The 8,722-nt window shown below is 50.8% G+C and overlaps 1 protein-coding gene across 1 annotated transcript in view; it reads right to left on the reverse strand.

Moving 5' to 3' along the window:
* CASP7 (caspase 7) overlaps positions 1 to 8,722 on the reverse strand; it is a 41,689-nt gene that overhangs the window by 32,203 nt on the left and 764 nt on the right. The gene's annotated exons all lie outside the window — the stretch shown is intronic.

Here is an 8,722-nt window from a genome sequence, read left to right on the forward strand (position 1 = left end):
GGGCAATGAATGTACAAATGTGCTTTACACAATTGATGTATGTATGGATTGTGATAAGAGTTGTATGAGCCCCTAATAAAACCATTTTAAAAACCCAAAACAAACAAAGTCATCTAGTCGAGTATTCCGAGCACCAACGATGCCAATCTGGCAGTAATGAAAGCAGAGGTGGGAGGTGGGAATGCTGCCAGCTGTGGTGGCGGTGTGTCCACCTGGCTGGGTCACAGTTCTCCATGGCTTGGCAGTTTTGTGATGGTGTCACTTGGCAGTTAAGTAGTGATGGAATCATTCTCCATTCTGTGATCTGATGCGGCCACCCTCATTTTCACTTAATGATCTGATCTTCCCAACCTACGAGTGTCAGTCATGGAGAGGGGACCGAATGGAGCTGTGGAGGCCTTTCTTTTTAGACGCCTCTGGCCGGGCTCTAACCTTTCAGTTAGCAGCCACGCATGTTGACTATCAGCACCACCCACACGTGCACGTATCCTAGGTCTCAGAATATTCCGAGTCTAGACGGGAAAACACAAGGGTAGGCTTTGCGGGAAGCACCCTCTTTTCTTCCTTTTACTCGCACCAAGTCACGTCAGGTTCAGCTACAAGGTGACCTGTCACCCAGTGCTTTCAAATTCACCCTAACTGACTGCGATCCAACAGGAGAGGGCAGAGCTCCCCGCTTTGGGTTTCCAACACTGCAGTCTGCATGGAATCAGACCACATCTTCTCCACCCTGACCCTTGGAGCGGTGGCTGACGACTTTAACCACTGTTTCACCAGGGCCCTTTTCAGCGATGGACACATGGATGCCCTCTTGCACATTTCTTGAAGGGACGCCAGGTATCAGACTTTTACTTACACTAGACTAGGCAGGTCTATGGAGGCTGACTGCTTGTCCGGAGAATGAGATTCCTTGACTGCTCTCAGATCTTGACCCAAAGGTATTCTGAAAAGCCAGTGAGGCTTCCAAGAGTGATGGGCATCATAATTATCTTTTTTTCAATATTTTGTATTTAAAAGGTTGCTCCTTAACTAAAAACAACAACAACAAAACAAAACCCAAGCTGGTTTAATTAACACAGTGGTTCTCAACCTTCCTCACACCACAACCCTTTAATACAATTCATGTTGTGGTGACCCCCACCAACCATAGAATTATTTTTGTTGCTACTTCATCACTGTCATTTTGCTACTGTTAGGAATCGGGCGACCCCTGTGAAAGGGTCATTCGACCCGCAAAGGGGTTTCGACCCCCAGATTGAGAACCGCTGAATTAGCAGCTCTTTTGGGACACTTCACTGAAGCCTTGCTGTTGTACTTCCCAGAAATGGAGGAGATAAGGTCCGCGAGGGCCCAGTAAGTTTCTTCTGTAAGTCAGGTAACTTGCAAATCTTTGTCTTCAAGACAGTGGAGGAAGAAGTTCACCGAGTTGTCAGTTTAGGCAAGCTCAGAAGGAGTTAAGCACTTTTAAATGACGGTATTCTAACAAAACGCTTGCTGTCCCTACATATTGAGTGGCTCCTTAGCACTCGCAGTAGCAAAAAATGAGAACGCAAAATACGTGATATTGAAATCGTCCTGGTAACAAGTATCATTTGTTCATAAAGTCATAGACTAAGTTTTCTCTTTTTCCCCCTTCCCTCCCCTCCCTTCCTGTGCCTCCCAGGATCCCTTCTCTTGGACGTTAGGCAGATTGGCCATGCGGTGCTTGGAGATTTTCTTGGGGGGTCAGTTCTGTTTGAGGTCCTTGAACTTTTTGAATGGCTGTTTTCTGTTGTCATGATGCCTGGGAAGCTTTCTTTAAACATTTCTTGGATTATTTTCTGTTATTTTTTTCTTCTCTTCTCTGGAATGTTTATCAACTCTAAGTGGTCCTCTTGATAACATCCTAGGTTTTCTTCACCTTTACAAAATAGACTGTTCTTCTTGTATTTTGGTCTTCAGCGATTTCTCTTTATGCCCATTCCTGCGTCCACCGTTTCAGTGCCACGGTTCTGTCCTTGCAGGTGTTACCCTTTTCCACTATCTTGGCGTCTGACGCCAGAACTTCTATTTGGAGTTGCAGAATTAGTCCCAGTTTTCACTTATTGGTCAGATTGCTCGTGTCCTGCTTGCCTGGGTTCTTCCGCCCTTTCTCCTGTGGGGTTGGGTTTTTTTTGTAGCTGTGTCAACTTTTCCCTCCATCCACTTACAGTAACAGAAGCTCCTATTTCTGAACTGAGTTATGGGTCTGTGTCTGCACGCAGGTCACTCACATGTGCCACCTTTTCCCGTCTTCTCCTGTGCACTGGAAGGGCCTGCTGTTTCTGAGACGTGATTTCCTAAAATTTAGGTTCGTCTGTCGGTCAGTGGTAACAGAATGTGATAGTATTATCCGTGCACTTGCCGCAGCGCTTGATGACAAAACAACAACAACAAAATCAAACCCACTGCCCTCAAGTCATGCCAACTCACAGGGATCGATGACAAGAACAAGTTAAATGCTACTCCCTGTGGGAGTCTCTGTCGGTTTTCAGGAGGGTGGGCTAAGCAGCAAAACAATGGCACAAACGGGGGAGGAGGCACCATCCAGGAGGCTCTGTCTGCCCCCGGAGCCTTTCGCTGAATCTGAGCAGCCCAGCGGGGGCCCAGGGTCACTACCATTTCCCCTCTCGGTTTGGGGAGCTGGAGAGCAAGCCGTGTTTCTTTCCGGCCTCAGCGCGTGGACAGAGAGTGTGCCTCCACCTCTTCTGTGCTAAATTTCCCTACAGCGGCTCAAGGAGGTGTGTCATCACACCAGAACACAGGCAGGCTCCCTCAAAGGCACCTCCCTCTAATGCCAGCTTGTCCTCTGCCCAGGTGTGCCAGGGAAGGGAATGCCACTGTCCTCTGTGGGATCCCGTTAAGCCCCAGGGCCCAGGCAGGTGTGCAGAGGGAGTTGTCAGCTCACCTTATCCCCCGGTGGCATCTTTTCAGGGCAGACACGCGTCTGTTGCCTTTCTGGTGCTTCTTGGGCAGGTTTCCGCCCCGCTCTGAATCCCTGGGGCTGGGTCTCATTCAGACTCGTAGTTTTCTTCTACTGGGGAGGTTCAGAGCTCAGCTTCCTTGTTTTACGTCGTTTTTGTTTTTGGTTTCCAACCTTTCTCAGAAAGGGTGATTACAGAGTGTCTGGCTATGTGGCCATGTTTTCTCTCTCCGCGAATTAGTTTTTTTTAAAGCTCCACCTAGCCATTATAAACGAGCCCTGGTGGCCTGGTTGGCGGTTTGACCTCACCTGTCACTCCTCTGGAGATAAGAAGACGCTGTCTGCTCCTGTAAAGGTGTACAGCCTCCGAAACCCAGAGGGGGCAGCTCCACTGTCATCTCTAGGGCCGCTCTGAATTGGAATAGACTCCATGCCCTGAGTCCCCTAAAGGATTCCTGGGGTAGGCGAAATGATTAAGGTACGTGGCCGCCATCTGAAAGGCTGACAGCTAGAGTTAGGTGATCAGACGTCCTGCTTTTGGTGGGACAGTCCTGCTTTTTGGCGGTTTAAAAAAGTCCCGATTTTTGGAAAGAATGCACGACAAGCTAGGGAACGGTCTATTTGGTCCATATAGACCAATTTTTAATGAAGAACACCCCCACCCCCACCCCCGGTCAATAGTGTCCTGCTTTAAATCTGGTCACCCTAATAGAGTCTACCTCAGAAGAAAGCCTGGTGAGTTGCTTCCCAGAAAACCGATGGAGCGCAGCATGAGTCTGACACACATGGGGATGCCAGGAGTCAGAATCAGGGGGTGGGGGTGGCGGTGGAGCTCCTTAAACGCTGTAGTTCCAACTTCTTAATTGTGCTAGGTTAATACTCACGGCCCTCGAGCCAGGGCCTACGCAAGCCTGGTGGGTCTGTGAGACTGTCACTGGTTATGGGAGTAGAAAGCCCAGTCTTTCTCTTGCCGAGCAGCTGGTCGTTTTGAACTGCCGACCGTGAGGATGGCAGCCCGACTCGTCACCACTGCACCACCAAGGGCTCCATGTGGTAGGGGCAGAGCTATTTAATAAAACTCGTGGTTTACCAAAACGTATCTCTTTAGATCCCACAAACCTCCTCCTTTGAATCTCCCCTTCCCCATGGTGAGTGGGCACGGCCGAGGCTGGGCAGGCCTAAAAGGTTGAGGGACTCTGACCAATGCAGCTAGAAAGGTGACTTACAACAGGTAAAAGGAGGACCGGTCTGGCTTGGCATCAAGTTCATCTCCTTTTGCTGAGTCTCTGGCTTCCTTCATGATAGAGTCTTGACTCTCTGCCATCTGGGAGGAGGAAAAAAATTACACATCAGAAGAGGGGGATTGGGGTGTGTGTGATAGGTAGGTTTGTTGTGCCAAACTGACCAGTGAACACATGGGAGATTAACTGAAGGGCGGAGAGATAAATGGCTCAGCGAGCCTCGCCTTTCTCTCTCTTGATGTTTGATCATCGGATGAGTGTGCGGCTGCCTCGCTTGTTCTGTGCCTCCATTTGCAAGCTACACTACCTGTGGGACACCTAACCCGTGGACTGTGTCGCTGTAGTTTGAGGTTCCTTCAAGACCTGCTTTACTCTACAAAGGACTACCCGGCGGCCCTCAAGACTTGAAGGACTGCCAGTGTATTAGCTGTCTCACGGGAGTGAGTTGCACTGAGCCATTTGTACTGCTCTATAGATTAATTAATTAACTGTTTCTTATCAATCTATATAAATATATATAACATTATTAGTGTCCTGGGTTTCTCTAGAGAACCTTGTCGAACATAGGGGGCCTCCACCACTCCTTATGACACTAGAAATAAAACTCAAAGACGTGACAGGGGTTTGGGTGAAGCCTAAGGGTGAGCTGTGTGGCATAGTGAGGCTCCAGGGTGACCCCCGTCCCCCTACACACACACACACTCTAGTTCCTCCAAAGTGTCTGAATCCCAAAGATCATCTCAGCATCATGCCATGGACTGGATCTACAGCCAGGAAGGAAACAAAAGCCCTTCAACCGCCCCCCATCCCCCCCACCCCCCGTACACACACCTAATTCACACAGAAAAAAATTCATGAAAAGAACACAAAGGTCCCTGTCCGCAGGGAGTGTCTAATCTAGCAATTGTGTGACACATTCACTTGGTACAAGGCCCTGGGGCCGCGTGTCAAAGTTTATTAACGAGAAACAGAAAGAGAAGGGCAGTCCTATTTGAGGGGTGCCCACAGAGGGAGCGTGCTGAGTTGTGGCCTCAGGGTCCGCCTGGCAGGGCCATGTGTCTCTCCAGCTGCCCAGCGGGTGAGCTGGGCAGTGGGGAGGGAGGAGGGAGGGCCCCATGGCCAGTCTGGCCAGTGACTCCAAACATCAGGCGGCCCTCCTGTTTCCAGACCTGATATACCCTCCCAGCACCACCACCAGCCCTGCTTCCAGGCAGGAGGTGAATTTCTGGATTAGAACCCAAACGGTTTGTCCTAAACAGACATGACACTCATCTCCAGATGAGCCCAACACAAGGCAAGATACACAGTTTTAATTCTGCCCCCTCCATTGAGCGTGCGGATGGCTATTAGCAAAGCCCCTCGAGATCTCCATGATGAACGTGTTCCAGGGCTCTACCATCCACCAGATAAAGGCACCCATTTTTTACCGGGTGTGTTAGAGCCGAGAGCCGTTTGCTAAAATGCACCATTCGGACTATATGCAGGGTGTGGGAGCAGAAAGCAATACGACCACTGAAAGAACAAGGTAACCCTGACAACGGCCTCTCCTGAGAAGCCCGGCTCAGTTTTTATACAGCTGGAGCTGTGCACAAGTTTGGGGGCTTCCCGCCATTTCTCCCTCCCTCCTGTGAACATTTGCTCAACGTCTCATGCACGAAGCCCAGTGCTAGGAGCAGGGGATAGATAGACTGTGACCACAACCTGACATGAACCTGCGTTGTGAGAGATTCACTTCCTGCCATGGCGTGAACTCTGACTCACAGAGGTCCCATAAGAGAGGACAGAACTGCCTCCAGGTTTTCAAGACCCTAAGTCTTTACAGTGGAAGCCTTGGCTCTCTTCCATGGAGTGGCTGGTGGTTTTGAACTGCTGACCTTGTGGTGAGCTGCCCAAGACATAACCACTATGTTACCACGCGTCCAGTTGTTGATCAAACCAACCACCCATCCATGGTGGTCCAACTCCCATCAGTTAGCAGCCCAATGCTTAACCCACTGCACCACCAAAGGCTCCCTGACATTGAGGACAGTGTCAAGAGCCACGAGGCAGAGCCGATCTCTGCCACTCTAGGGGACCTGGCCTCAGAAGTCAGGGAACGTTTGCAGGGGAAGGAGTGTCTGCCAACAACACACCGGGTAACCAACCGGGGAAAGGGAGCTCGTGAGGGCTGTTCACGGAAAAGGAACGTTCACCTGGCTCAGTTTAAATGCCCAGCTTAATTCCTCATCCTTTCCAGACACTTGAACTTGGCTACAGAGACACGTTCATGCTTACGTGGTAGGAGGTTTTAAAGAGCGTTCCCCTACAACGCTGGGCCAAAGGTGGCTTCTTACAGACCCACAGCCTCTCTCTGGGTGGATGTTGCGTTCTGCTGGGGACGAGTGGGAGCAGAAGTGCTTCCTCCAAGTACCTACAAGGGCAAATTTCTACAACGTCCCCTGGAACCTTATCCTTTGACACCTGGAAGACGTGTACACCTGCAGTTACTCTCATGGCTAACAGGAACAGTCTGAGTTCTGGAGATATGTCCAAAGGGCATTCAGAACCCAGAGGGGGCGGGGGTGTGACCGAGTGGGGAGCCTGATCCTGGTCACCTTTTCTCAGCCAAGAAAGAAGTTGCCTGGAGAATCAAGACTGGATTCTCAATGCTCGCCAAGAATGTCCAGGCCAGTCTCAGCCTACCATACTGCCTGGAGGCTGTGTGCCGGCACCACTGCCCTGTGTCTCTCCCCCTCTTGAGGCCCCCGCTGCAGAGAACAGCTATCCAAAGGAGACTGCTGACTCAACTGTTAAATAAGCTAACATGATACGCACAAAGCACTAACTGTGCCATTCATCAGTTACTGCCATTATTATTAATATTAGTCTCAACTGGAGCTCTGTTGGCAGACTGGGAGTTGTATCATAATCATCTTTCTACATCAGCCACAGGACAGGCCCACAGACATAGCCAGTGCTCAGGAAGAACCCCTGAATGTTAGAACGGAAATGTATTTTAAAGAAAGTATCGCTGCCGGTGCAATGCCAGCAATAGAACCACAGGGACCCAGTGGGGCATGGTGACCAGATTACCTGGGGGCCAAAGGCCAAATAGCCATGGGGCCCTCAGACAAAGTACTCAAAGGCTCTGAGCCTCCGATTCCTCATCTGCAAAATGGGCCCACATCACAGGCGCCTGTAAGCATAAAGAGAACCCTGTAAGATGTCCCATTCTAAACGCCCAGCACATATTCCCATTCTCGTCCTGGTATGGTGACCACGAGCGAAGATCGTCAACCGTCAACCTGCACCGATCGTTTGGGGCCACACCTACATTTTAAACAGCTTTCAGACACAGCAAAAAAAAAAAAAAACCTGTAGTGATTTTTCCCCCCCTAAACTTGCTTAATTGCTGTCCCCACAGCAGGACAACGGGCACAATGGCTGGGACAAAAGCTATCACTTCCCAGCCACTGTCTGAAAATGGATGGACTGATTTTTCCCATCAGGGGGCAAACAAACTCACTGCAGCTGTTTCCCCTGAAAAGGGCGATAAAATAAAATTTGGGCCGCACTTCAGGACCAAGTGAAGGCCATCTTCCCAAAGGACTCAAACGGAAGAGCTCTGGTGACCTCCGCCTCTTACCTCTACACCTAGCAGCTGTCCTGCGTTCACAGCACTGCCAGGAGACTTCCCCCGTATCCAGAAATCTAGGCTTCCTCAGATAGGTTAGGAACTTGCCTAACGTCACACAATATGTGGGTTCAGCAAGTAAGACTATGAAGCCAGGCTTTGGGGCCTGGGTGGTGAAACCAAGGTTGCTGGTTAGACTGGCTTCCTAGAGAGCCAGGAAGGCGGAAATAGCCCGTGGATAAGCAAAAGTCCAGGCCTTGTCACCAGCCCTGGAGTTCAGGAGAAAAGGGTGGGGTGTGATTCATCCAGTCATCCACATGCAAAGGTGCTGCCCCACCATCTGTCAATGAAGGAGGAGCCTTATGTGGTCAAGGGCTGAGCTGCTAACCACAAGTTCAAATCCACCGGTCCCTTCTCAGGACAAGATGAGGGGTTCGACTCCCATAAGTAGTTACAGCCCCATACATAAGTCGGAATCCATCTAGAAGTCTGGTTTGCTTAGCTGCTAAAGTGGGTACAATGGTAAAAGGGCTTGAGTAAGGTCTCTCAGTCTGGGAGTCCACAGGCCTAATTTTCGCCAGCGTTCCCCCCACCTCCCCACCCCCTCCACGAGCCCAGCAAGGGCACGTTGACAAGATGACCGTGCGCCCCCATCACCTCTCTCCGTGTCCACAGCCACTGCCAGTCTGCGACTCGCCCAGTTCCCACCTAACAGGCAGGCACAGATACGGCCAGATCCTTCCACTCTGCCACCCAGCCCGTCGGATCAGAGCCAGATGCAGCAAAGCATCCTTCGTTTTCTGGCAGGGCCCCTCTTGTCCCGTGCTGGGACCCGGCCAGCCTTTCTAGAAGTTGCAACCCGGAGAGCCTTTCTAGAAGTTGCAGCGCCGGCCGTCCGGGCGCCTTCCCGCCCTCGCGGCCCGCAGC

The sequence above is a fragment of the Echinops telfairi genome, unplaced genomic scaffold (genome assembly GCF_000313985.2).
Source record: "Echinops telfairi isolate 266 unplaced genomic scaffold, ASM31398v2 ScPeMD7_70;HRSCAF=299, whole genome shotgun sequence".
NCBI lineage: Eukaryota > Metazoa > Chordata > Mammalia > Afrosoricida > Tenrecidae > Echinops > Echinops telfairi.